The sequence below is a fragment of the Lycorma delicatula genome, chromosome 8, assembly GCF_047948215.1.
Source record: "Lycorma delicatula isolate Av1 chromosome 8, ASM4794821v1, whole genome shotgun sequence".
NCBI lineage: Eukaryota > Metazoa > Arthropoda > Insecta > Hemiptera > Fulgoridae > Lycorma > Lycorma delicatula.
In genome coordinates, this window is record NC_134462.1 from 58434328 (window position 1) to 58461111 (window position 26784).

At 30.0% G+C, this 26784-nt stretch overlaps 1 protein-coding gene and 1 long non-coding RNA gene across 3 annotated transcripts in view; both read right to left on the reverse strand.

Annotated features, from left to right (window-relative positions):
* The window catches only part of LOC142328639 (uncharacterized), a 183469-nt gene extending 157263 nt beyond the window's left edge, over positions 1–26206 (reverse strand). Inside the window, exon 1 of the long non-coding RNA XR_012757321.1 lies at positions 26013–26206. This is a non-coding gene — a long non-coding RNA (uncharacterized LOC142328639). The remainder of the gene's footprint in view (positions 1–26012) is intronic.
* Positions 1–26784, reverse strand: part of LOC142328638 (uncharacterized) — a 793215-nt gene that overhangs the window by 511373 nt on the left and 255058 nt on the right. The gene's annotated exons all lie outside the window — the stretch shown is intronic.

The window sequence follows — 26784 nt, forward strand, 5'->3', positions numbered from 1 at the left end:
TGAATTTCTAAAGTAAATAAATTTACTGAAGGACTAATGTTGGCGCCTCAAAAGACTCAGGTCGTGGCAATAGTCGGCCGGCGAAAAATCCGACAAATCAACATCACCGTAGAAGAGGTCCAAATGACCATGCAGCCCCATGTAAAGCTTATGGTTAGAACAAATAAGGCTGTTCAATAAACATATTAAAGAGTTGTCAGGCAAGGCGGAGCGTGTAGTTGGAATCTTGAGCCGATTAATCGGTACCAGATGGGGCCCTCAAAGCAAACATAAGACTGCTCATGTCTGCTGCAACGTCGGTGTTGCTATATGCAATACCGACGTGGTTCTCTGCCTTGAACAGAAAGAAGCACGGCATATGGTTGACGTCGATACAGCGAAGGGCCGCGCTAAAAACAACATGTGTGTACAGAACGGCGTCTGCAGAGGCGGTGGGGTACTCGCTGGGGTTTCCCTGATTCGTCTCAGAGCTTTGCAGAGAAAAAGGCGATTTGAGGATGACCAAAGAAGATGCGGCGGCACTATTAACTCAAGAATGGCCGAGGCACGGAACACGGCGAGGAATGGCGACTGGACGTGCAGACTCATACCCAGGTTGGAGCTGTGGCTGGGGAGGAATCATGGAGAGGTTGGATATCATGTCACACAGTTCCTCTCCGGTCACAGCGAATTTGGGAAATATCTTTACGGGTTTGGTAGAAGGACGTTCCAGAATTGCATATATTGCAGAACACCCTCTAACATACCTTCTTTAAATTTCGTTGGTGGGATGAACCAAGTTAAATTGTAATCTCGGATGGATGACAGCTGAAACCGCTATCCCATAAAGTACTATAACGCAAAATAGATATTCTTCTAACTTCGATTGTTAAAATCAGAGTAGGTGATGTTTATCTCCGAATCTGTTTTTTAAAGGCTAATTTTTTTGGAATAGTTGTTTACTGGACTAATAAATAAAATAAAGAAAGTGTAATTACGTTAATTTTTTAAATTCGAAAAAAATTTGAGATCTTACTTCCATCATAAAAAGTGGCACAATAATGCAAAATACTTTTCTGTGATGTAATATTTATTATACGCACTTCAGAATCGAGTAATTAAAATTGATTAATACATTACTCCCTATTTACAAACCTAACGACAAGGTTTTCGTGGTAATTTATTATAATGTTTCGTGATAATTAACAAAGTTCTCTTTGTGGTATGGTATTTGCGAAACGTTGCTACGGGCTTTACAGAGGGGTGTAGTCTGCTTGTAGTCCAGCTATTATTAGCTCTTCCCCTAATTGTAGCTGGAACCCTATATTGTTCGATTATTGGTTTACCACATTAAAAATCGACGCGTATGAGTAGCTTCTCTTAGGAAGACCCTTTATTGTAATATATGATTGATTAGAACCATTAAGTTATCCAAGTGAAATGGAGATTTCGCAGTACCATTTGGGAAAGGATCCTTGAATTTATCTGATAATGCAATCATGTAATTTTGCATTTTTATTGATAATATAGAATCTATCAGGTATGATTTTAAAAATCGTCCTATAACATCAGAATATACCTTTTTCTCTCTGTTATCCAGCATCCAGGAGAACACTTATAGAATGCACATTCTTAATTTTAGCTACCATTTTCCTGAATATAATTTTTATTCTTTGTAATTTATCTTCTGATGTAGTATTATCCTTTATTTATCTACTTAACAAAACCGAACTTAGTTTTATTTCCTTTAGAAACTAAAATTTTCTTTATCTTCTTCAATAAAAATAATGTATTTAAATTGTTTTATAAATCGTGTGTTTACAATCGGTTAAGATGAAGGAATCACAAGTAAATTGCATTTTAGCACGCGAAGAGGGGTTTCCCGCGAAAACCCTCAATAAAGCATGCATACATAAATAAACATATACAAAGTGTATCGCGAAGTTTTCCGGGGACTTTCATAAACTATTCTACTTGCGAAAACAATGGAAAAAGTTCATTTAGACATATGTCCTAAAATTTTTCGTTTGCGAATTACGATTAGTCAAAGATTTCGCTCGGATTTCAACTATCCCGGTGAAATGATCTCGTACTGAAATTTTTAGGTTGTACTTAACTTTTTTTTAATTAATGGGAAGAATTAGTGATTTCTTATAGGTTTTAACTTTAAACATCAAATGGAGTAGGTCCCAGAACCGTATATGCAGTAGTTTTTGAGAAATTTGAGGTGAAAATCAATAAATTGGGGTAAAAAACTCTATTTTTATGTCCACGTACAATAACTTTGTTAAATGAGTAATAAACACATAAAACTTTCAAATGAAACTTGTAGAGAATTTAATTCTGAACAGAATGGTATAGTTGAATAAAACTTACCTATGGAAAGGAAAACCAAAATGATTGTCAAACTGTGCCCCTGGGAGCCACGGGCTATTCACAGGGGCGCCGCGAAATATTGTAAAAGCTTCATAACTAATCGAATCAAGACACTTATATATTAATTTAATGTTAATAAAAAAAAAAATAATGAAGATACACGAGTTTTATTTTTTATTTATTTCTTACTTACGAGTAGTCATACTTTTACTTAGGGTAGGGCGTCATTTTTAATTGTATAAGGGCGCCGCGATTTGGAAAAGTTTAGGCTTAAGCTTTTAAAGACAAAAGAGGAATTTTTTCTGGAAAACGCTGTTAAGATTGGAATGCCTGTCATCAAAGCTTAACTCGTTGTTCAACTTCTTTGATTGTATCACCTTCTATTGACATCCATTGGCCAAGATATATACGTAATGATCAACTTGTTCGAATTCACCAGAGACAAAAATCTTTCTTTCCTCATCAAACTTGTTGAACATGACTTGGTTCTTCTAAAGGTTCATCCTTAGACCGTAGTGTTCACCAGCCACCTCCTGTTCCTGCATGTGTCTTTGTAGTTCTGGTTCTCGTGTGAAGAACTATGTCATCTGCGAATCTCTGGTAGTTTAGATATGCGCCATTTATTTGTATGCCCTTTTCCTCCCATTCCAGCTTTCTAAATAACTTCTTGAGGCAGGCTGAGAAGAGTATCGGTGATGTGGTGTCCCCTTATAGAACACCTTTTTGTACAATTATCTCTACTTTATGTATCAACTGTAGCAAGGTTAACTTGTAACATATATATATATATATATATATATATATATATATATATATAATATTAATTCGTATGTTTACGACATTTCATGAAACATCAGTCACTCCAAAAACGGCAGTCATCTCTAAAATATTAAGAATAATACGCCGAGTTAGTTACTTTAAAAAGTTAGAAGAGAAATGATTTAAAAAGTTGAACTGGATACGAACAATATTTATTTAAAGGTTCCCCATATTTTAATTTAAAAAACACATGATAAGTAAAATGAACCTAAAAATATATAAAAATTGACTTAAAAGAATACACTAAAAATAAAAAAAATTATTTTTTTTTTTCAATTCTTCTCTAAAACTTGTCGTTTTAAATTTGATGCTGATTTAAAAAAAAGTGTAATTTAAAAAAGTTATAAAAGTTTTTTGATCGAGTTTTAAAAAATTAATTAATACAGTTCTTTTTCGTGTTTCAAACAGGTATATATTTCTCTTAAATTTAAGTAAAATATCCCGTTTATGTTTTAAAATTTGTAATAAAGCGAGTTATTAAGTTTCAAACTTATCGGAAAAGAAATTAGTGGGAGTTAATAAACGTCGATACTGAAGTATCGCGAAGTCAAGTGTACTTGTGATATCACAAGTACACTTTACTTCCTTGCAAATAAAAAATTAAAAAACCGCATATCCTGCTAAAATAAAACGTTCAAATTAATTTTATTTATTAGTTCGACTATAAAACATATCTTTCATTAATAAACCGCAGATGAATAAATTTAATTATCTATTTAATTAATATAGAAGTAATTAAAATTTAATTACTTTTAAATAAACCGATAACTCATTAATTAACATTCAGAGATGTGCGTATTAATTTGAAATAGTATTCTGAAGGAGAAGATGAAATTATATTCTTTAGTACGGATTTATTCGATTTTAAATTTTCATCATAAAAATAAATAAAAGTATGGAATAAATAATAAATTAGGATATCATTTAATCAAAGAAAATTTGAATTCATTTTTTAAAGAATGTACTTCTATATCATTTTTTTCTTAAGCTAGGAAGTATTGCGTAAAAAAATAGTAATAAAACAGACAACAACCAAATACGGTGATCCGATATGAATTTAATGCATGGTGTTATAAATTCGTAATAGGAAGAGAGTCTAGTTTAAAATCAAATCACGTTTTTCATTGCACATCAATTTCCCCTTAATAGATTGGTAGTCAGTAGGTATAAATCTGACCATTCTTTACTGGTGTAAATAAATTTATTTAGCTCTTAAACGTTATAAAATAAATGATAAATAACAGTTATCAGTTAACAGTTGTTAAGATTAAGTTGTAATAGACTACAACTTTCCGATTACTGGATTTTTCAAAACAATATTTCTTCAGTTTTTACGGTTTTAAAATTTTAAATAATTTACAAATTAAAAAAGATGTATTAATCAAGGCATTACAATCAATTTATCTAAGGAAATTACTAAGCAACAACAAACAACAATGTTAAAAATAATTATTACTACAAATTTTATATTTTACCCTCGACTGACCAAGAAAAAAATAACTTAATAAGGTGATATTTTTATTGGTATCTTATTAACTCATTAACGCCTTTCCAGATTTTCATGAAATAGATTCAACAGATCATTTAATCGTTCAAGTTAGTACATATCAATTTAAAAAAACTAATATAGCAAAGAGAATTTTTAATAATCAAAATTGTAGATTTTGATTTATATACGCATTTCGAACGATCTGGCATCATCAGAACAGAGTAATTAGCAAAGCTAAACTACAGATAAAATAATTAAAAGGACTTTAAAAGAACTCCTGGCAAATGATTAATAAATAAATAACTTATACGAACAAAAAGAATGTTCACCTGTATATAGTAAAATAAAATCCACTAAGAAATCATACGGTTAACTTCTAAAACAGCAGGAAGTCGGTCCAAAACTTGATCATACTCACGAATTCTCTCCAAACGGATTTAGGTGGATATTTAGTGGTTGTTTAGTGGTGTAGACAGTTTTTAAACAGACTTCCGGCGATAGATTTGAGTTGCCTTACCGGTTAATGAATGAATAACGCTTTAATAGACGGTTCGATTAATTTTGTTTTATAAACACAATAAACGTAATTTTTTTCTAATTATTTCCTGACTACTGATTATTTAGTTATTAATTAGATACAATTAGTTACTTTTTTGTATGGGTACATAATTAAATTAATTTAATTACCAATTAAATTGATAATTTGGATAGTGATTATTCAGTCAGTTTAAATTTAGTATTATATTATTACTTTTTTGATTGTAAATTTTTCTTTTATGTTTTTTCTTCTATATTCGCCTTTGCTTATTTCCCTTGCGTTTTTTATTACAGATAAAATGAGCATTTTATATATAAAAATTGATTAAATAAAATTTGATTTTTTTATGCGGTTTTTGAGCAGTTTCTACTTCAGTATTTATTTGAATAAGAGTTTAGATCTCTTTCTCTCTCTCTCAATATATATATATACACACATACATGTGTCTATCAACAAAATAAAAATAAAATGACAAATTTTTATAGGGATAACAATGTGGAACATTCAATTTTTTAATTGTAATGGCCTTTCCAAATACAAAATATTCTAAACATATATAAATATATCTATATATCTTTTTTTTTGTCGCAGTGTTTAATTTACAGACGGTTCCAATTTACGGGAACCATAAGTAAATTTAAATACAAAAAACTGACATGCAGACAGGTATTTTCGTTGAATCCTTCAAAGAATGCTGTATGTATACATATGTATTTGTATACATAAATATCTTATATAATATACAAAAATATGTATTGAACTTAAATAAATACATTCAAAGATGAATCCAAGAAACATTGATTAAGTTCAGAACGTAAAAACCAAGGAGAAAACAAAAAAATAGTCTTATTAATTGCATAAATAATAACTAATCAAACAGTGAAGCAGTAAAACAAATCAAAGAACCAACAAAAGTAAGTGGCGAAACGAAATTAAGAATTGTGACGACGCACAACACCCCAGCGTAGCTGATTCACCTCAAATCTCGGAGAACTTACCGATCTAATATATACAGTCGCTTTAGGCGCCTAACGTCCACGCTGTTATCCAGCAGGTTAACCGCAAGCTAGTTCCCATGTTTGTTCAGTCTCATTTTGTATTTTGTATGGAACTGCCGTATTCCCACTCGAACGGTTGACAATCTCAGATGATCGTGTACTTCACTATTTTTCGCACTTCTGTTATATTTCTCAATAGTTTTTTTAATTTTTTTTATTCTTCTTCTTCTCCCCCGGGCCAGGTCCTGCAGTTAAATATTACACAGCGCAGGGGAGTGTCCTTTACTCTAACGGGCCTCCACGTCTTGGCCCGCCGGTCGGATCTCACTTTGCGCCCGCCTCAAACTCCCAGAGTAGGATCCACCAGGCTCGGTTATGTCGTCCCTGGCTCCCCACTCCCGAAGCCGGTACTCGGTCTTTATGCCAATGTCACTAACGGGGACACCCCGAGTGGGGTATCCCCGCCGGGACTCGGTCTTTTTCGCTCGGGAGTGCGAGAGACGCCGTGCCTCATCGCTACCACCCACTCGATGTTACTCTCGGTTGTCGAACCCCACAGTTTGATTACGTACGTCGAAATCGGTTTCAGAACCGCTAATCACAACAATTGCTTGTTAGATAATGATAGTTGCGACCCCCTGCCTAGCAACCAGTAGATCTCTTTGAACTTAACGTTACGCTGCGACCTTTTCTCCCTGGCATGATTCATTCACGTTAGACGGCGATTTAGATGCAGTCCTAGTTGTTTTTTAATCAGACTAAACAATATTATTATTATTAATAATAATTTAAACAAATAATTGATTAAAAATATTCTGCAATAATTAAAAATTATTCAAATAAAAATATCTTTGAGATATTAAAAAAATTTCTATGCAAAACACTAAAATTAAAACTAATAATTATTTGAACATTATTTATTAATATTTGAATTATTTAATTTTTAAAACGGTAGAATAATTTAGAAATATATCGATGTAATAAACGACTTAATTTATAACAAAAAAAAAAAAAAAACGGAAGCATTAATAATGAAATAAAGATTACAAAAACAAACGGAGAAGAAGGTCTAAAAGCATTTCAACTGATAAAAATATCAAAATAAATCTCAGAATAGAATTCTGAACGACTTGGTGATAACATAATGTCAAGAAAATAAGAGTATTAGTGGTAAAAATAAATAAAAGTGGTAGAGATAAAAAAATAACGAGCAAAATATGAGGAAAACAAAGAATGAAGTAATAAAGAGAATAAGGGGAAAAGAAAAATATTATGGAACATAAAGCAAGAAAAGTAAACCGACTATGATATGATATATTCTTTGAAAAACATTTCCTCCCGAACTATCATGAACGCAAGGATAATAGAAGAAGGGGTTAGATATGCCGACGACAGCGAGCGATAACGCAGCTTATAACCATCGGAAAAGCAGGAGAAAAACAGATACGTTAGATATATTTATCGTAAGAAACGAGAGGATTTCGTGTTGCTGTTATATTGCATCTTGAATGCCCTCACAACCATTAAAGCATTTTTTTATTTTTTGTACAATTACTGAATAATATATGAGCTAATGGTGATTAAATGATTCTAGCACATTGTTGTGAAAATTCATAAAAAAGAAAATGAAAATCATTGTGAAAAACTACTTCAAAATTAAAATAGCATACTGTAGTCAAATAAAACCATATGCTATATTAACATTTTTTTTCAGAAAGTATGAAATTATTTTACAGAAAAATTTTATAAGCCAAACTAAGAGATTTTTATGTAAAGTGACATTTTAAAATGGTCATGCTTTTCTAATCGATAAATTTCGTTTGGCTGAACAAATTTCAATAGAGAAGTTCACTACTTTAATTTGTTTTTATAAATAATTTATATGAGGTATATACGCAATATGGAAACGAGTAATTCTTTTTAAGATTGTTAATAGCGATTTCATTTCTTAATCGACCGGTTTATCGAAATGAACATTTTTAGAAAAGGGTGTTCCAAGTTTGTAAGTAACGGTCAAACTATAGAAATAACTCGGGTTTTTTATTTAAAGTTAAATTTACATTGACTATAATTAAACATGATAGATAATATCCTTTAAATGTACACCACGGTTACGTTGGCAGGCATCGATACGAACATTGAATTCTCGCGGGATATTTTTGAGCGGTAACTTCAATTTCCTTTACGATAGCTCGGATGTTATCTTTTAGGGCTGGAATGTTCGCCGGATTATTAGCATAAACTTTAATTTTTAAATAACCTAATTTTCAAAGATAAAATTCTAAAGGGGTCAGGTTGCAACAAGATCTTGGCGGCCAATTCACATTACCATTCTGTAAGATAATACGTCTAGGTAATCTCATACGCAATAAACGAAGTTTTCTCGTGTTGTGTGGTATGTAGCGCCATATTTTTGAAAATAAAGATCATCAGAGTCAATTCCTTTTAATTAAAGTCATACAAAGTCTTTAAAATCTCGTTATAACGTTCTGTATTCACCGTAACCATTGCGTTATTGTTTTTAAAGCATTCCGATGATTCCTTCGGACCATAAACCGTAAATTTTTTCGTTAATAATTCAAGGGGTTTTTCCTAAAATGCGATAGTTTTGTTTATTAACTGCACTGTTAAACGAAGAATAAGCCTCATCACAAAAGATGATTTTTTGTGTAAAATCATGGATCTGATGCTTTTTCCTCTAACACCCAAGTAAAAACATTTCTGCGTTACTTCGACTCCACCATAAGTCGGCTGAATTGTGCGTGAATGTAAATGCAAGTCCTCGTGTAAAATTCTTCTACATAAACTGATCCGAGGAATGGGTAATTCTTGAGATCACCGTGAAATTAATGTTGATGGCTCATTTGCCACGCTTTCTCGAACAAGAACAATGTTTTCAGCAAAATTTGCAGTTTTTAGTCTCGTTGAATGTAGTTTGTTCCGATAAGACCCAGTGTTTTCTAACGTTTTCACTAAATCTCCGATTACTTGTTGAGAAGGATGATCGAAAGCTAGGAAAAAGCTACCAATTTTACGAACCGTTTCTTTTATGTTCTGACAATTTTCATAATACGTTTTTATGATTTCAATACGCTGTTCTTGCGAAAGTGGCGGGGCAATGGTTAGATTTGTATACCACCACTCAAATTGGTTTATATAAAAGTTTACCTGAAAAAAATAAACGCTTTATATTTTTAACAATTTAAAATTCTAAAGCAATTTTTGGAATGCCCATAGAATATTTTTAAAGAAAATACTTCGTTGTTTTAAAAATACAATGCTAACAGATTTTAAAGGAAAAGGAAATACGGACGTTAAAAAATATATCCCATGATCACAACGAAGAGTAAAACAATTCATAAAAAAACAAAAAACAAAAAAAACAGGAGTTACGGATAAACAATATGTTTTGTTATTACGTTACGTTGCAATATTAAAGTGTTGTATGTATGAATAAAAGTCTGTAAAAATTTTAGCCGGAAGGTGTTTCATAATGTATATGCAATGAAGCCATAACAAATACTTGATAAAAAAATTCAATGATACACTACTACGTTAATCAGCCGCAAATATCAGCCAATCGATATAAAAAAAATATATGAAAAAACCAACTTAAATGACACAGCATCACTTTTATCAGATAGTTGAGCTCAGTTCTTTTGTGAAAAATGAATAGTTTTTCCCTTATATATTTGTAGATCAAATAAACGTCCTTAATAAAAAATTTTTGCTAAAACTCCGACCAGTATCAACGTATTTTCTATCTTTATCTAGAAACTAATAGATACGATATTTTAATGATTTTCTAATAAATGATAACAACAAAAACTTACTGAGATTTCAAATAATTTTGAAGTAATCTACAATTCAAATGGTGGAATAAGGAGAGATGATATAAATAATTATGAGAAAGTAGAAATATATATTTTTTGAAATATTTATGTGGATGTACAGTTTTTATTAAACCGAGATAACTACGACAATTTGAAAATCAAAAAAAATGTTTCTAGCAAGAGTTTTGTATATTTTACAGCCTTTACTTTTTATAATTTTAGGTTTTTGTTTGAAAACAAACTCTGAGAGAGTGAATGTAAAAAATCATGTTTAGAAAAGGGGAAAAGCCTTCTTTGAATATATTTACTTAGAAAAAAACCTGGTTTTCCATTAGCGTTTCAACAAATTCTTCCAGTAAATTTAAAGTTTTTCAACCATTCTTATGTACTATGGAAATAAATGCAAATCGATCGGTTATCTTGATTTTATACACAGGCTTTATGATGTTATTTAATTACGTTAAATAAACATGTATTATTCCAGAAATTTAAAATATCGATTCTGCATTATAGAATATTCATTTATTTAAATTGTAATAACATGTTTTTAACTAAAAGATAATTAATTATTAAAATTACCTTACTTAAAATAAATGACTAATTATTACAGGGTAGTTACAATAAAGCGTTCTAATTATAGTTAATTGAAAAAATATGAAAATTTTTTAATTTAAAAACTTTTGTGAATAAACAAAACAACAAAATAGTAATGAAGATTTTAAAAACAAAAGAAACAATAGATCAAAGGCTTATCGACAAACTTGTTAGTCTTGTAAACTTCTTTGACAAAACTTATCAAGATTTAAAATGATTGTTCAAGTTGGATTTAAACCAATTTTTTATAAAGAAGTAGCTAGATTCCATTTATAAACTAAAGTGATTCATATTTTAAAAATAGTATACAGAACTGCGACATGAAAAATATTAATTTTTTTTTTCGGAATCTAAATATACGTAGTTTTATATTCATTGTTTTTTCCTTTTTTAAATAAAGAAATAATAAATATGGATTCCTGTTCTAGTCTCAAAAAGAGATTAAAGAATAAACATCATAATTTTTCAAATATTTAAATAAGTCAGTGATTTTAGTAGTAGAACATAATGCGATTTTCATTCAGATGACTCAATATTTATATAGTCTTTTATTTATTTATTTTTAATAATTCAGCTTACTTAACGTCCCTTTTAGGGTTATCATCCACAATACGGAGAGAAATAAAACTGCGGTCGGTTATGGTATCATACAGCACCACCATTACATAACATTTTCGTATTTTTGGCTTCATCACAAAGAAATATAATTAAATTTCTTCGTTATGAAGCCAAAAATAAAATGTTCATTCAATATTCTAAAAAAAAGAGGTGACCTATAGTTGTAATGGATAATAAAGATTCTCATTTTCCAGTTAAGTAATTCATTAAAAATGAAATTAATAGAATTTTTATAAATAATACTTTTAAAAAAATTATAATATAATCTATGTACGCGATTGTTAATTTTAAAAAATCATTTAATTTTTAAATACCGTCAGTGATGATATTTATCATATTATATATCAATTAATGATTCTGAGTATCAGTTAATGATCTTTTCTAAGTTCTTCCAAACGGATGATCAATTCATATTTTATTCTGCTTTGTACAAAACTATAGTTGTTAAATAACAACTGGAATTTACCAGTAATACCAACTTTAATTGAAAAAAGTGAAAAGAAAGAAAAAAAAAACATATAATTATCTAAGAATAATCAAATTATAGATCGTTAGAATGGCCAAAGAAAATAATTGACTGAAATTTACAAATTATACGCCAGAAAAGAAATAGGTTGTCTTTGACAAGTTGTGTTATGAGCCAGTAGATGGAAAAAACTAGTTTTATTCACTATTAAATTCTTATTTTATTGGATTATTAAATATTGAAATTTATTTACCAAAAACTTGCAGGAAATACGGAAAATTACATATAAAGTATTTCAAACATTTTTTCTTGTCTGTTAATTTGAAGTGAAATTTTTACGTCTAATTTCAAAAATCGTAAAAAAAACTTTTCCGTTTTCATGAAAGTAAAATTTTTTTTTGTTATAACAAAATTATAAAGTTATGACACAAGAAAATTTAAATCAAATTTTAAATGTTTGTTCTAGTTATGAATTCAATATTATAAATCATCAACGCGAATTTGTTATTCGATGTTGAGAGCCAAAATGAAAAATAAATAATTTATATTTTAAACACAGATAGCTTTTTACAATTAAAAGCTAAATACATCTAGATTTCTTTGTAAACGTTGGCAGGAGAAATTTTTTAGATGTGTAATAAATTTTATTACACAGGCTTTCGATAAGGTATGGTTGCCTGGTCTGCTTTGCAAGCTTAAAATGAACCTGCCACAACAATATTATTTGGTATTACAAAACTATCTTGATGGACGATTCTCACAGGTTAAATATAGTCAAACGTTACCAGGTGTTTTTTGAATCGAAATTGGGGGTTCCGCAAGGTTCAGTCTTGGGCCCGGTTTTGTATTCGATTTACTCTGCTGATCTTCTTAGCATGGAAAATATCACTCCTGCGTTCTTTGCAAAGGACACGGTGTTTATGGCGGTTGACGTTAACTCAACAGTAGCGTCGGAGAAACTGCAATTGGAGTTAGACTTTTCAGTGAATGGGTAGTCAAATGGAAGGTACATGTTAATACTGCTGCAAAGTCGAATCATGTGACGTTAGCGATAATGAGGGGAGTTTGACCACGAGTCTACCTAGAAGGAGTACGATACCGAGGATTTCAACTGGACCACCACTTAACATGGAAAACTCTAGTGAGAGAAAAGAGGAAACAATTAAATATCGAGCTTAGACGATTGAACTGGTTATTAAGAAGAAGGTCCTTGTTATCGTTAAATAACAGACTGTTCTTGTATAAAGCGTTTTTAGAGCCAATATAGGCCTACGGGATATAACTTTGGGATACGGAAAGTAATAGCAATATCTATGTCATCCAAAGGTTCCAGAATAAAGTGCTGAGGAACATATCGGAGGCGCCGTATTTTGGGAAGAACAAGATGATCCATGATTACCTAGGGGTGACATCTATTCTTGGAGAAATTCACCGGCAAAGTTCAAAGTATGTAATGAAGTTTAACGCGCACAAAGCCATCTAGCTGTTAACCTCTTGGATCTAGAGGCTGTTGCGCGTTGAATATTATCTTTTCTTACTGAAATTTTGCTGATTCGTTTCTTGTTTTATTGTTTATGAATTGTTTAAGTTTCATGGTTTCGACTTTGTTTCTTATATGTGACCAGAGTTAATTTTTTACGTCTTTTTTGTTTCTGAAATATAACTTGTGACTTTTTTATACTCAATTTCTTGCTCTGTTTTCTTAACCATTTAATTTTATTGTTTTCTATGCTTAAGTTATGTTACCGTTACGATTTTTTGTTCTTAAAAGTTAATTTTCGAATTGTATTTACTTTGTTACAGTTACTCATATTTTTATTTGTTATACTTTTTATTGTACTGTAATTAGTTTAAACCTTTATATTGTCTTGAAAGGTATCACTATATGCCTCCATTTCACGTCATTATTACTCTGTACAATTAGTTATAGTTTCATTGTTCAGAAAACTGGTTGTAAGTAAATTAATACCAGTACACCAATAAAAAAATAAAATTTTATATTTTGGAGGTAAAATATTCTACGTAACTTGTGGGATTTAAAAATGCAATAAAACTATAGCCATGATTTATTCATTCATTTTTAGTGAATAGAAAATAACTGTTCAAACCAGTGTTAATAAGTGGTTAGTAAATTGCATCTAGCAGCAGAATTGTAAAGTAAGATTTTAAATTAAGTCATTAAGTAAAATTAAATATAAATCACGTAACAGTAAAAATTTTGTTTACAATCTTTTTTAAAATTTAAAAAAAAGGAAAATTCGTTCTAAGTAAAACATACTAGAAATTCATAAAGCCTATTTAAAATGTTTACTTTTCCATATATTATTTCATTTACAATATCTAATAAAATACAATACTTTTACTATAATATTATAATTAAAATCTATTAAAGCTTTAAAATACACATAATTTTTTCTTTTTAAAATTATTTGTTTTTCCAACCAATTAACCAACCAGTTTTCCAACTACTACTGGATCTAGTTGTGTCTGTATAGGCAAATGCAATTATTGGTTAGGGCTGACGTAGCTGCAGTCTAAAAGTATATGTACTGGTAAACAATTAGTCTAGAACAGACCCAGGTCGACCACTCCTGAGACCTTCGGTTCACTGAAACCCTACCATCAAACAACACCGGTATCTACAGTGTAGCTTTCAAATCCCTTAAAATTATATAATTAAAATTAAATTATCAAAATCATATAATTTTATTTTCCTTTTTAACTCAACATTTTAATTACTTTTTCCAAGATCTTAAATCTTAAAATAAGACAAGAATTGAAGTATGGATGTACAAAAAGTAGTCATAAAAGTAATAATTAGAAAGTCATAAAAGAATAAATATAAATGTGTCGTTAAAATGTAACTGCTTTAAAATGCGCCAGTACTTCATAGTGATTTTAGAACTACTTAAACATTTTTTAAGTTTATTATCTATATAATAAACTACAGCTACATATATGTATATATATATATATATATATATATATATATAAAGCAAGAAAAAAAGTCAGTGTATAAAAAATCCTTTGTTAATTATAACTATCATCTTAATATAGACTACTTTAAAAAGGAAATCTCATATTACAAAAAACAGTATTGTATTACATGCAACTACATATACAGAATAAAAAATAATACCGCAAGGAACTGCAAAAGCCGGTTCCTTTATTACAACTCGCAAACTGAACAAATAACCAAAAACATGACCAGTTTTGATTTAATCAAGGTCATTTAGATATATTGGCGAATTCTTTTATAAACCAACTTCGTCGTTAATTTTATCATTTTTTAATACTTGGTTTTGTAAATCTTATAAAAGTCAAACAGGATGAGTAACTTTTCCAGACATTTCTGGAGTAGTTTTAGGATACCTGGTCTTGAGAACATCGTTAATGTTGTTCAACAGGATACCTGTACGGGTTGGCATTACACCGAATAGAAGCGAAAGTTTCAATAAAATTATTGTGAAATAATTAAATGTAGTGTAGGAATTCTAATAATAGTCAAAGTAATCTTGAAAAATATTTGTAGTTTCATACTTTATACGTTAGATTAGGGTGGTTTAATTAATTCTAAAGAGAATATTTTGGAATTCAGATCACAGTACGTGAGAAATGATGACTTAAGTAGAAGTGTAATAAATAATATTAGGTATACGATTATAACTCCAAACAAATGTAGAGAATCTGATGAGCTAAAATTAAATAGCGGATATCACCACACAACTAGACAGAATACCAAAAAGGTGACGCGGAAGACGGTAAGTTGTATAAAGCAAAAACGCAAGTAAAACGATTCACAAATGAAGTAATAGACAGCTGTGATGTTTATTTGGGGATACCCGACAACCTTTTTGTACGCCTCATCAATTCAACGAATAAGACGTACACTACTGTGCAACCGTTTTTTTTCGGATTTGAACTAAGGGTACTATCTTAAAATGGTAGCTCAAGGTCAGATAGAACCATATGTGTAAATGGTTCTATATATATATATATATATATATATATATATATACAAATAAAAATGTAAATGCTCGTTTGTTCAAAATCTTAAATCTCTGAAAGTTCTTCACCGATTGCTTTGAAATTTTGACAAAACGTTGCATTCGAATAAGCGCGTGTTTTTATATACCTACTATTTATATACCTAAGATGTCAGATTTGTGACAGGTAAAAACATTCTTTTTTTGAAAAAGTTTCAATGTTTCCGATACGTGTGTTTTCTATAGACTAAACACTACTGGACCGAATTGCGCGCGGGGAAATGGGAGAAAGGGAAATATCGGAAAAGGGAAAATCAAAAAAAGATAAAAGGGAACAAGGGGAAAATTTAAAAAAGAAAAAAGGGAAAACGGGGAAAAGGAAATGGAAAGGGGAAAATAAAAGGGGAAATGGGAAACAGGTAGGGGAAATGGAAATAAGCGAAAAAGAAATGGGGAAATGGAATGAAAGGGTGGGGAATGGGGAAAAACGTGGAAAGTAAAAGGGAAAAGGAATATGGTAAAAATGAAAATGGGGAAAAAGGAAAAGGGAAAAGGAAGAAAGGGAAAGGTTAAATATTGTTAAGTACCGTAATGTTCATTTTGTTAATGTTTTATAAACTTTCAATTGTGTTCATTTAATCTAAATATATACTCAAACCTAGCAATTGCGAAGCATTGTCTGCTAGTATATATATGTGTGCTAATAAAAAAAAAATGATAAAAATACATTTAACTTCAACTGATATAATTTAATTTATCTGGTATAAATTCTTTAATATTTATTTTGCAACTAAATGAAAATTTTATTTGGATTCCACCTCCAAACGAATTTAATCCTTTTCGTAGAAATTTTATTAAATTAAAATTGAATTTAATTTTAATTTTTTGAATTGAAAGTTTTTTTATGAAAAATATAGAAATGAAAAATCTTGGAAGTTATTATGAGTTTTATTTGTTATTATTATAAATCTTTTTCAAAGAATACTCCCCCATCGACAAATTAAATTTCGCTTAGATTTCTGGCTATTACAGATGACGAAAACCTTTATTAAAATTTTAACGAGTTATAAATTGCAACTTGTATTTAAATTTATAATTAAGATAAAGAAAATACGTTCAAGTATCGTATAACAGCATAATGTACGGCTTTTTTTTTCTCTCAGCTCCCCTGGGCCGGACCGACTTGTTGGTATTACGCCGCCCAGGGGAGTGTCTTTAAACTCAAATAGGCTTCCCCACCTACCGGCTATATACCGGCAAGGCAGGTCGGCCTACCGGTTAGCTCTTTTTGAGAGTTCTTTATCAATATTGCCCCCTTGGGGACCCAAAAGGGCAATACTAATACACCACATTATTACACCACGCCAGACCCAGTTCGCCGCGACGCGGTACCGGGTCCCTTCAGTATTCAGTGTGCTGTTGCCTGACTGTTACCCGTGGAGTCCTTGGTGTCTCATCAGTGCCAACACACCGCAGCATGCTGGACCTCACCAGCAAGGCTGTCCACCCAGTCCTATTCTAGCCAACACCTTGTCTTCTCTCATCGGAGTATTTCTGTAGAACAACTTGTCTAACAAAACTAGCAAAATTATTCCAGTTTGACTCGCTTCTTAGCATGTAGTCTATTGTTGTCTCTGGAGTTATACCTGTGAGTGCCTTACTGTGTCTAAGTGTGTCCCAGCTATTGCACTCAAAAAAGGTGTGCTCAGCATCATCTATCTCGTTGCAGTAGTTGCAAATTGGCTCTTCTCTCTTGCCTATTTTGTGCAGGTAGTTATTGAAGGAACCATGTCCTGTAAAAAACTGCGATTGGTGATGATCAGCCTCACCAAATCTTCTCGACAACCATGGCTTGATGTTGGGGATGAGGGTTCTCGTCCATCGACCCACAGCTTCCTGCGACCATCTTTCCTGCCAGATATTATAAACGGCATCCCTGACCTCTTGTTCTGGCTTGCCTTGTGCCCTCTCCACCCTCTTTTTTGCGATTAGGTCAATAGGAGGTGTACCCGATAACACGCACAGGGCGGCATAGGACACTGTCCTGTATGCGGACACAACACCTAGGAGCACACACCTGTGCGTCCTCGCCAGTCTCTCTTTGTTGCGCCTGATGGCGATAGAGCGCCACCAGGCCGGAACGGCATACATAAGCGAAGACACGACGGTGGTCGCCAGTAAACGGCGCTTTGAGGCCCGAGGGGCATTCTTAACGAAAGAAGTTTTGAAAGCTAAATCGACTTGAAAATTCATTTCTTGAAACTGCACTGTTATAACTGGATAAAAAATCATACATGATCAACAAATGCTTCCTGTAAAACTGAAAAAGAACGTAAAATAAAATAAAATTCTGATAAAAGTCTAAATGAGTTCAAGAGTTTGAAAAGTTTTTCAACTCTGCCCCCCAGAAACCTTTTTTTCTTTCAATAATTAAAACTGTGCAGTGATCCGACAGGGAACAGTTTTAACTATGCAGTCATGAAAAAAATAATTGAAAATAAGCAAGGAAAAACTCCGCATATTTAATTTAATATATACCTATTAAAAATGACCGGTATTAGAAGTGATCGTACAAAATGTTATAAAATTCAGTTGATTTAATCTGAAGATGATCAAGCAAAATGATGAATGAAGATAGGTTTATCCAACCCCTAAACTAAACTTTTCAAATACCTAAATAAATATAATCTAATTAATATTGAAAATATCAAGTAAAAAACAGGGTAACCTTACTTTATATAATATGTTACCCAGTCAGATTGGTATATCTATATATAAAGAATAATAACTTAGCTTAGAAGAAGTGAACTAATATTAAACAATTGTTAATTTCAAAATTAAACTATAAATAGAACTGAAAGATATGTGTACTATAAAGGAAATCGGCAAAAAATACTATGTCGTAAATAAATAATTCATGATGGAATCTTTAAAAAAAGGATTCATCTTTTAATCTTCAATTCTTTTTGATCTTCAGATTCACCGTCAATAATATCAAAAGATTCCTTCTTTCTAAATCCTAATCGATGTAGGTTAATAAGTTTACATACCGATCTAATTGCACAGAAAATGAATTGCTAAAAGGTGATTTAAATAATTTGGAAAAGAATAAAACGCATAAAACTGTTTACGAAAAATTTTTTATGAGATGTTAAATAATGTATTCCTTGTCAATATATATCAGTAAGTAAAAAAAGTAACAAATTTAAGAAATTACAATTAAGAATTAATAATTAAATGATAATTAACAAATAAACACTAAGAAAAGTGTATTTCTAATAATGTTCATAGAAAAATATAATAATATAGAAAAAAATTGTGAACCGATGTCGACTAAAAAATATATATAAGAATTTTCGTTTTAGGCAATCCCAATTGTAAGCGTAAAGTTAGCTTAAAACACTTTACCAATAAATCTCCTACTTAATAAAATACTTTTTATTTTTTTTAATTTTTTTATTTATTTTTTGTTTGTTTAACCTCCGAAACCTCCGTTAGGTATTGCTTCAGTGGATGAGATGAATGATTTGTAGCGTGTGTGAAAGTGCCATGTCTGACCGGGATTAGAACCCATGACCTCCGGGGCACTCGCGCCACGGAGGCCGGAACTTACTTAAATACGTAATATTTTAAATCAACCTTTTGCGGACAGCCTAAAAGGATACTTCATAGTTGTCAACAGTATTTATTTTAATTTTATAAATGTATTTAAAAATACACGGTTCATAGAAATTCTTAAGTTTAAAAAATAATTATTATTTTATCCATTATAAATTTTCAGTTATTTCTTTATTTTATAATATCTTTTAAATATTAATTCCTCGGTATATTACTAATCATTATATTACAATCGAAATAGTCATCTAAATTTATGTAAACATTTTTTTAAAAGGGTTTAAAATTTTAGGAATGATTTTCAAACGGTTTTTTTTTAATTATGAGAAAATTATTACGTAAATTTTATGTAACTACTATTTGTGATGGTGATAAAAAAAAAAACAAACATAAATGTTAAAAAGTAACAAAATTATTTCTTAAGGTAGGAAAATCAATGTTATAATTTTTTCAATTACATATATTTGTTTCTGTTTTTTTTTTAAATTTATCGGATGATAAATATTGTACGGCGAATCAAATTGTCATAAAATAAAAATAATCTAATAGCTTATTTTAATTTCGGAAATATATATATTACTCGGGAAAATCAACTAGCTGTTCCAATTTCAGATAATTTGTCAATAATATATTTTCATTTTACATTGAAGTTACCTGTACGGAATAAAATACAATTATATTTCTTCTGGTGAATTCGATTTTGGTAAATTTTTCTGGCATTTACACAAAGTTTAGAATATACCCCTTCTCCGATGATAAACTTTCCTTATTTAACGTAAATTAAAAAAAAAAAAATTATCCAAATTAATCTGTTGAAATAGTAATAAAAAAAAATGAATTGTTTTCAGTGGAGAGGGGTGCTCTAATGAAATTATTTCAAACCTTTATTGTTATATCTCATATGAAAAACTACTGATTTTACTGGTGATAATTTTTTTAAAAATATAATTTTTATAATGGACATAATTATAAAGTAAATATGAATTTATATAGAATTCGTAATCAAGGTTGCTATACATCATGACTGAAGGACCAAAAAATTTCAATAATTAAACATCCAGGAGCGGATTCATTTTTTATTCACAGCATGCATTCCTACAGATATACTTTATTCGAAAACGAAAGAAAATTGAAAACTGTAACTTTTGATTAATACAAATTTAAGTTTGACAGGCTTCATAAAATGAAATTATATCTAAATTAAAATTTTCAATTTACTATTTTGCAATATTACCTCTCTGTTTTTCTGTTTAGCCTCCGGAACCACCGTAAGTATTACTTCAGAGAATACATGAGGATGATATATATGAATGTAAATGAAGTGTAGTTTTGTACAGTCACAGGTCGACCATTTCTGAAATGTGTAGTTAATTGAAATCCAACCACCAAAGAACACCGGCATCCACGATCTAGTATTCAAACCCGTATAAAAGTAACTGCCTTTATTAAGATTTAAACCTTAGAACTCTCGACTTCGAAATCAGCTGATTTACGATGACGAGTTAACCACTAAACCAATTCATTTAATTTTGGCTGGACGTCTATATTTTGCAGTATAAATGTAAAATTCACGAAGAACGTGTACTTAATAATCAAGCAAAAGTAGAAATTTCTATAATGAATAATGGATTATTTAAGGTAATTACAAAAGAATGTAATTCGTTACTTAAAACATTTAAAAGATCTCGATAAAAAAAAAAAGCTGACAACATAGTTGTAGGACTTTCCCGCTACGCGGCTTTTTTCTGATGCACGGCTTACACACACAACTTAATTAAAAATATAATATTTTGATTATTTAATTCAATGATTCTAACTAAAGCGCGCGCCTACCGTATTTCATTCGTGCGGGTGTGGTGGTACTAGCGGCCACTTTAAATTCCGATTACCATACTTTCTCTTCTATAAGTATAGCTTTGTTATAGCGCTAGGCGGGAAAGTAAAAATAGTATTTTTACTATTTTGATTGGTAGTGTTAGCTTTATAATTAGATTTTCTCAGGAATTGTAGTGAAGTAATAGCGACAAAAAAGAAGATAAACAGAGAAAAAATATTTTGTCAAAATTTTATCCGTTTGGAAAGAAAAGACGATTTTACAAAAAAAAAAAATCTGCTGTAAAAAATTAGTTCGGTCAGATATTCCAACATACTAAGATAAATAAATTTTTTTACCAAAAATTACAAAGGTAAATTTATAGAAACTACAGGTAAAATTAGGAAGTAACAGAAAATAAAAATTACTAATTTAATTTTAGGAAATTTTAAATTTCCATTAATTTTAGGAAAAAAATTAATGGAAAAAAAACATAAAATTTTTAAAAAACACGTCGGTACGACAGAATATTCATAAACATAATTCCGTTTTTAGCCTATTTATATATATGAGCCAATTAAAAAGTTCGTAGTCTTCTTTGCAATAAAAAATTAGAAAATTTTTAATACTGTTTATTTTTTAATCTTTGCCTGAAGATTGATTTTAAAAACAGTAGCCATTTAAAAAAAAGTGATTATGGTATTTTAGTTTTTAGCAAGTAAAGTATAGAAAGAAGCAGCTTTGCTTTATATTTTTATAACAATATTGCCGAACGTACAGAATTTCATAAATCTGAATCGAAAACAGAATAAAAATAAAGTTGTTATAATACGAAAGGCTTTTGTAGAAATATCTTAAGACAGGTGACAGGCGGCTCTCAACCTTTCCCTCTACTCGCCTTCTTTATATGGTCATAACTTCTTCCTGTCATAATATTATTCAATATTTCAATTCATTCTTCCTCTTTATTTACTATTTCTACCTCCAGGGATCTTATTTTGCATACACATATCTTCTCAATACGATCAAAATCAAACACGTTTTCATTTTTGTTATAATAAACAGCATATTTTTTTCTTCTACTTTACGTAAGATTTCTTTGTTTCTCACTTTATCACGTCACCTTACGGTGATGCGTAATTCCTTCATAACCGTGATAAAGTAATTCCTTCATTTTTAATATTTTTGGGAATCTTTTTATAAAGTCAATCGGGAGTTTTGGCGGTGTTAATTTAATTCTTAAACCATTTCACCTATATCTTTTCCATCCTAAATGCTGCTTTTTTATAACTACCATTTTAGGTGATAATACATTCTAAATATTTAAATGAATCCATTAGTTTGGTATTATGATTTAACATGGAATTTTAACATGCAAATATTTGAACGATTTTCCTATTAACAATAAAATATCGAAAAGATTTTTTTTTTTAATAATTCATTTACCTTGATTCAAATTCACTATCGAAAAGTGTAGTACAGTACATCCGCCCTAGCCGAAGGGGTGTTTATCAAAACAGCCGCCCTTTCAACAGAGGGTTGAATTTTTGGGGTAAAACCGTTCACCCTCTGTTCGCTACAATCCAGAGAGACATTGTAAGGGATGGTATGGATTAACTTTGGATTGTGTGTGTGTGTGTGTGTGTGTGTGTACGTGCGCGCGCGCGCGCCTAAAGTCTCTATAGGATTAACCCACAGCATACTCATCTCCTACAACTACTTTCTTTCATATCCAATCTTCCTTTCCACTTGAGTCAAATGTAACAGTTCCCCCGGCTGTCATCATCTGATTGGTGTATATACACCCCTTACAGCACATTATATTACAATACTATACCCTGATGTTCAACACTACAAAATTTCTTTATATTCATTGTTAAAAGGAAAGAATGCTCAGTTAAGCGGCTTATCATGCAACAGCATAAGTCTATAGTAAGTTACTTCATAGTGTAGGATAAACTCTTTAATGTAATGAACAATAATTTATATTTATATATCGCATCCGACGGCTGGCTTCAAAGAGAATTTACAAACCAAATTCAATTAATGAACATTACCGAATGATGCTTTTATAAATAAACATTTACAATGTGGAAAACATTTTACTTCCTGCTTCCAAAAAACAATAAATAGAAAAACTAATCAATGAATTTCAAGATTAAAAAAAATTAATGGCGAAATGGTAATTCAGTTAATTTATTTCACCAGATGCTTACCGAGTGCAACTCAAATCTAATATAAATTGTGAACAACATTTTCTCTAAAATTCTTTAATAAATTAAAATGAACCATTTTATAATTTATATAGTAAAATAGTAAAATGAACCCTTTATAATTTTTTTCCATACCTACTCTTTGTGGAATATATAGCTGAAATCACCAAAAGTTAAATCTAGAAAAGTCAGTGTTCAAATCACAAAAAAAAAGAAGAAACGATATGGTCATCGGAAAATTATCTGGAGGTGCAAAAATCTAATATTTAATACTTTTATCTCTATTATTTTACAACCGGCTAAAAAAACAAATCCAGTTGATTTTCCGCTCTAAAAAATGTATATCACTAATTCAACCACAACGAAAAATATCTACCGCGATAACATACAATTAAAATTTAATAAGTCAAGACTTTTAAACTGCTAAATTAATTCAAGCACTAATATAAATCTAATCAGGCCATCTTTCAAAAATAAAAGTAAAATTGTTCGTTTAACGTCTTTTCTATAACAACACCACTGTTATAACAGTATTTGAGCTATGCCATAAATCATTTAACCATTCATATATCACTATGTATCTCTTCATATAAGATTTGTGAGTAAATAATTATAATAGTTAAAAGGCTTATTAAAAACCGTTGAATTACTCAACTATTATAATAAGTTATTCAACAATTTCATATAAATCTTACCAAAGTTTAAGAAAAAAAATAAAAAAAATAAAAAACTTATATAAAAAGATATAATGCATTTACAGTTTAAAAAATCAAATCATACTTCAATTATTATAATAAAATAATTTTTTTTATACAACACACACAATAAGTGCCGTAAGTTTACGCCAATAAATTTCAAATTTATATATAAAATATAATGACCCAAATTCTGGGTCGAGTTCGTTAATGGGCAAAATCGGACCATAGGGATGTAAATGAGGGTTGAGCTTTTTAAAAAAAACAAAATATCGCTATAATTTTCTTAAGTAAAATTTCGAATTCGTTTAAAGTCCTTACTATTCTTTGGAAAATAGCCTTAAAATTTACCTAAGTATAGTTTTTTGATATCACCAACCATGGGCCAGAGGGTGGAAAAAATGGGATTTCAAAGACAAAAAAATCATACCTTTCTTAACAGGCACAGTATCGAATTGATTTAAAGTGGTCATTACTTTTATAAACATTATCTAAAACTTTTGTCTGTAACAATTTTTGATATGACCATCCCTTAAGGGAACGGATGATCAAAATGTTGCTGGAATTGTAAGAAGATGGGGCTTGTCGTATAATAAACATGTGAAACTTTTTTCACATGCGACCATTGTCGTATTGAATAAATTTGAAGTTTTTCTTAACGTTAAGGTGAAAATCTTTTTTATCCTCTACTTAGCACCGGTGAAATCTACCTCCGTCTTCCGGCGTGCCCAAAGGGGATTTTTTTTTAGGAAGCTATTCATAAAATAAAATAAAATTAAAAATATTGTATAGAAGATAAAAATTAAATTAAACTGAAATTATTACGTCAATATACTAAAAAAGGCATAAATTTACAAACATGAATATAAAATTCTCAAAAAAAAAAAAAAAAATGTTTTTAATACGTTACCATGGAATTTATATAATACATTCATTCATTCCTCACTTTCACTAAATTTATGAATTCAATTCGATTAAAAAGCGTGAAACTGCATGAAAATTAAAAGAATTATAAAAGGGTGAAAAAAAATGAACAACATATATTACAGAGAAATTTAATTTAAATGTGATTAATTTGAAAGAGGTGTAAATTTGTAAATAGAAACCGCTCAAAAACTGTTTAAAATGGTTATTTCTGTATTTGAAAAAACGTTTTGAGAATTTTTATGAGTATTTACAACAAAATAATATCTAATTCAGATTAATCATTCCGGATATTAAGCCACAACTAACTAAAAAAAATCCTATTAGAAATTTAAATGCAGCAACTTTTGTTTCAGAGGTAAGTATATTAAGCAGTTTATAGTTTACTGTTATCATGTAATAAAATATGACGTCAAGAAATTAACGGTGTATTAAATCAGACAGGTAGCAACATAGTGAAGGTAAGTGAATTATTAAACATTATGCACAAGATAAAAGTAAGGAAATACAGTTACGTTAACGCAGCTAGTTTTAAACAGATTTTAAAACGAAATTTATAGTAACAACTTAAGGAAATTGTAATGAATAGATTATATAAATATATATATATAAAAATGTATGTAATGATAGTCTAGATAAGTACTAATAGAAATTGATCAGTAAAAAGTGAACGGATATGATGATAATTATCAAGTAATAGAGAATAAACGTAAAAACATTGAATTATTTATTTAAGGAGGTTCGAATTGCAACAAAATAAAATCATTTATTTATAATGTACGATTATGTATAAAAAGGTACGTTTCAGTACACGATTTTGTTAAATTTTTTACCAATTGTAACTGTAATAAGTTCATGAATTTAGCGTAATAACCACAAAAAGTTTACAACGAAAGCTTCAAAATCCTGAACATTTTTAGTTCTGAAATGTGATTTTTTAACAAAGCTTTAACCCCTTTTTCCTTTTTTTTCCCCAAAACAAAAATAATTTTAGATATCGATCGTTCGTATCAAGAAGTATGAATCGTTTGAGAAATATAAATCGTTTGAACTTACGAATGGTTCGTGCGTTGCGCGAAGCCGCCCGGCGCACCACCATTGGTCCGCTTTGCACCAGTAGCTAAAATAAAAATCTGATGTGAGCACCACATGACGTCCCTGTATTCTTATTAAATTACATATACACTTTTTTTTTTTTAAAAGTACATAAAATTTTATTTCATTAATATCTTCTGATATTTTTTCATATTTTTTTTTTATTGCATTATTTATCGTAATTTTTTTACAATAATAATTATTAATTAATAAATCAATATATTTAAAATAAAAACAATTAAAAAAAGACAAAAAAAAGATGTAGTCTGATTCGAACCGATGTGCCGTCCCTTTCTAAGATCCAAATATTTCATTAATTAAAATTTAATTTGGCTGTAACTTTGGAACCAATGAAAATAAGACCACTTATGATATATTGAAAAGCTTTCAATGAGAGTTTATTACTACAGTTAAGAAAAATACAATTTTTTTTTTATTTTGGGCTTTTGTGGACACTATTGGTTCAGTCGATTGCAATCAAAAAGGGAGGTGCACAACTAGATGTTACTACAGTCCTAAATCAAAAATTTCAACATTCTACGCATAATCGTTTTTGAGTTATGCGAGATACATACATACATACATACGTACGTACAGACTTCACGCCGAAACTAGTGAAAATGGATTCAGGGATGGTCAAAATGGATATTTCCGTTGAAATCTGAAAACCGAAATTTTTTGCGATCACAGTTAATTCCTTTACTTCGTACAAGAAAGTAAAAATGTGAGGACA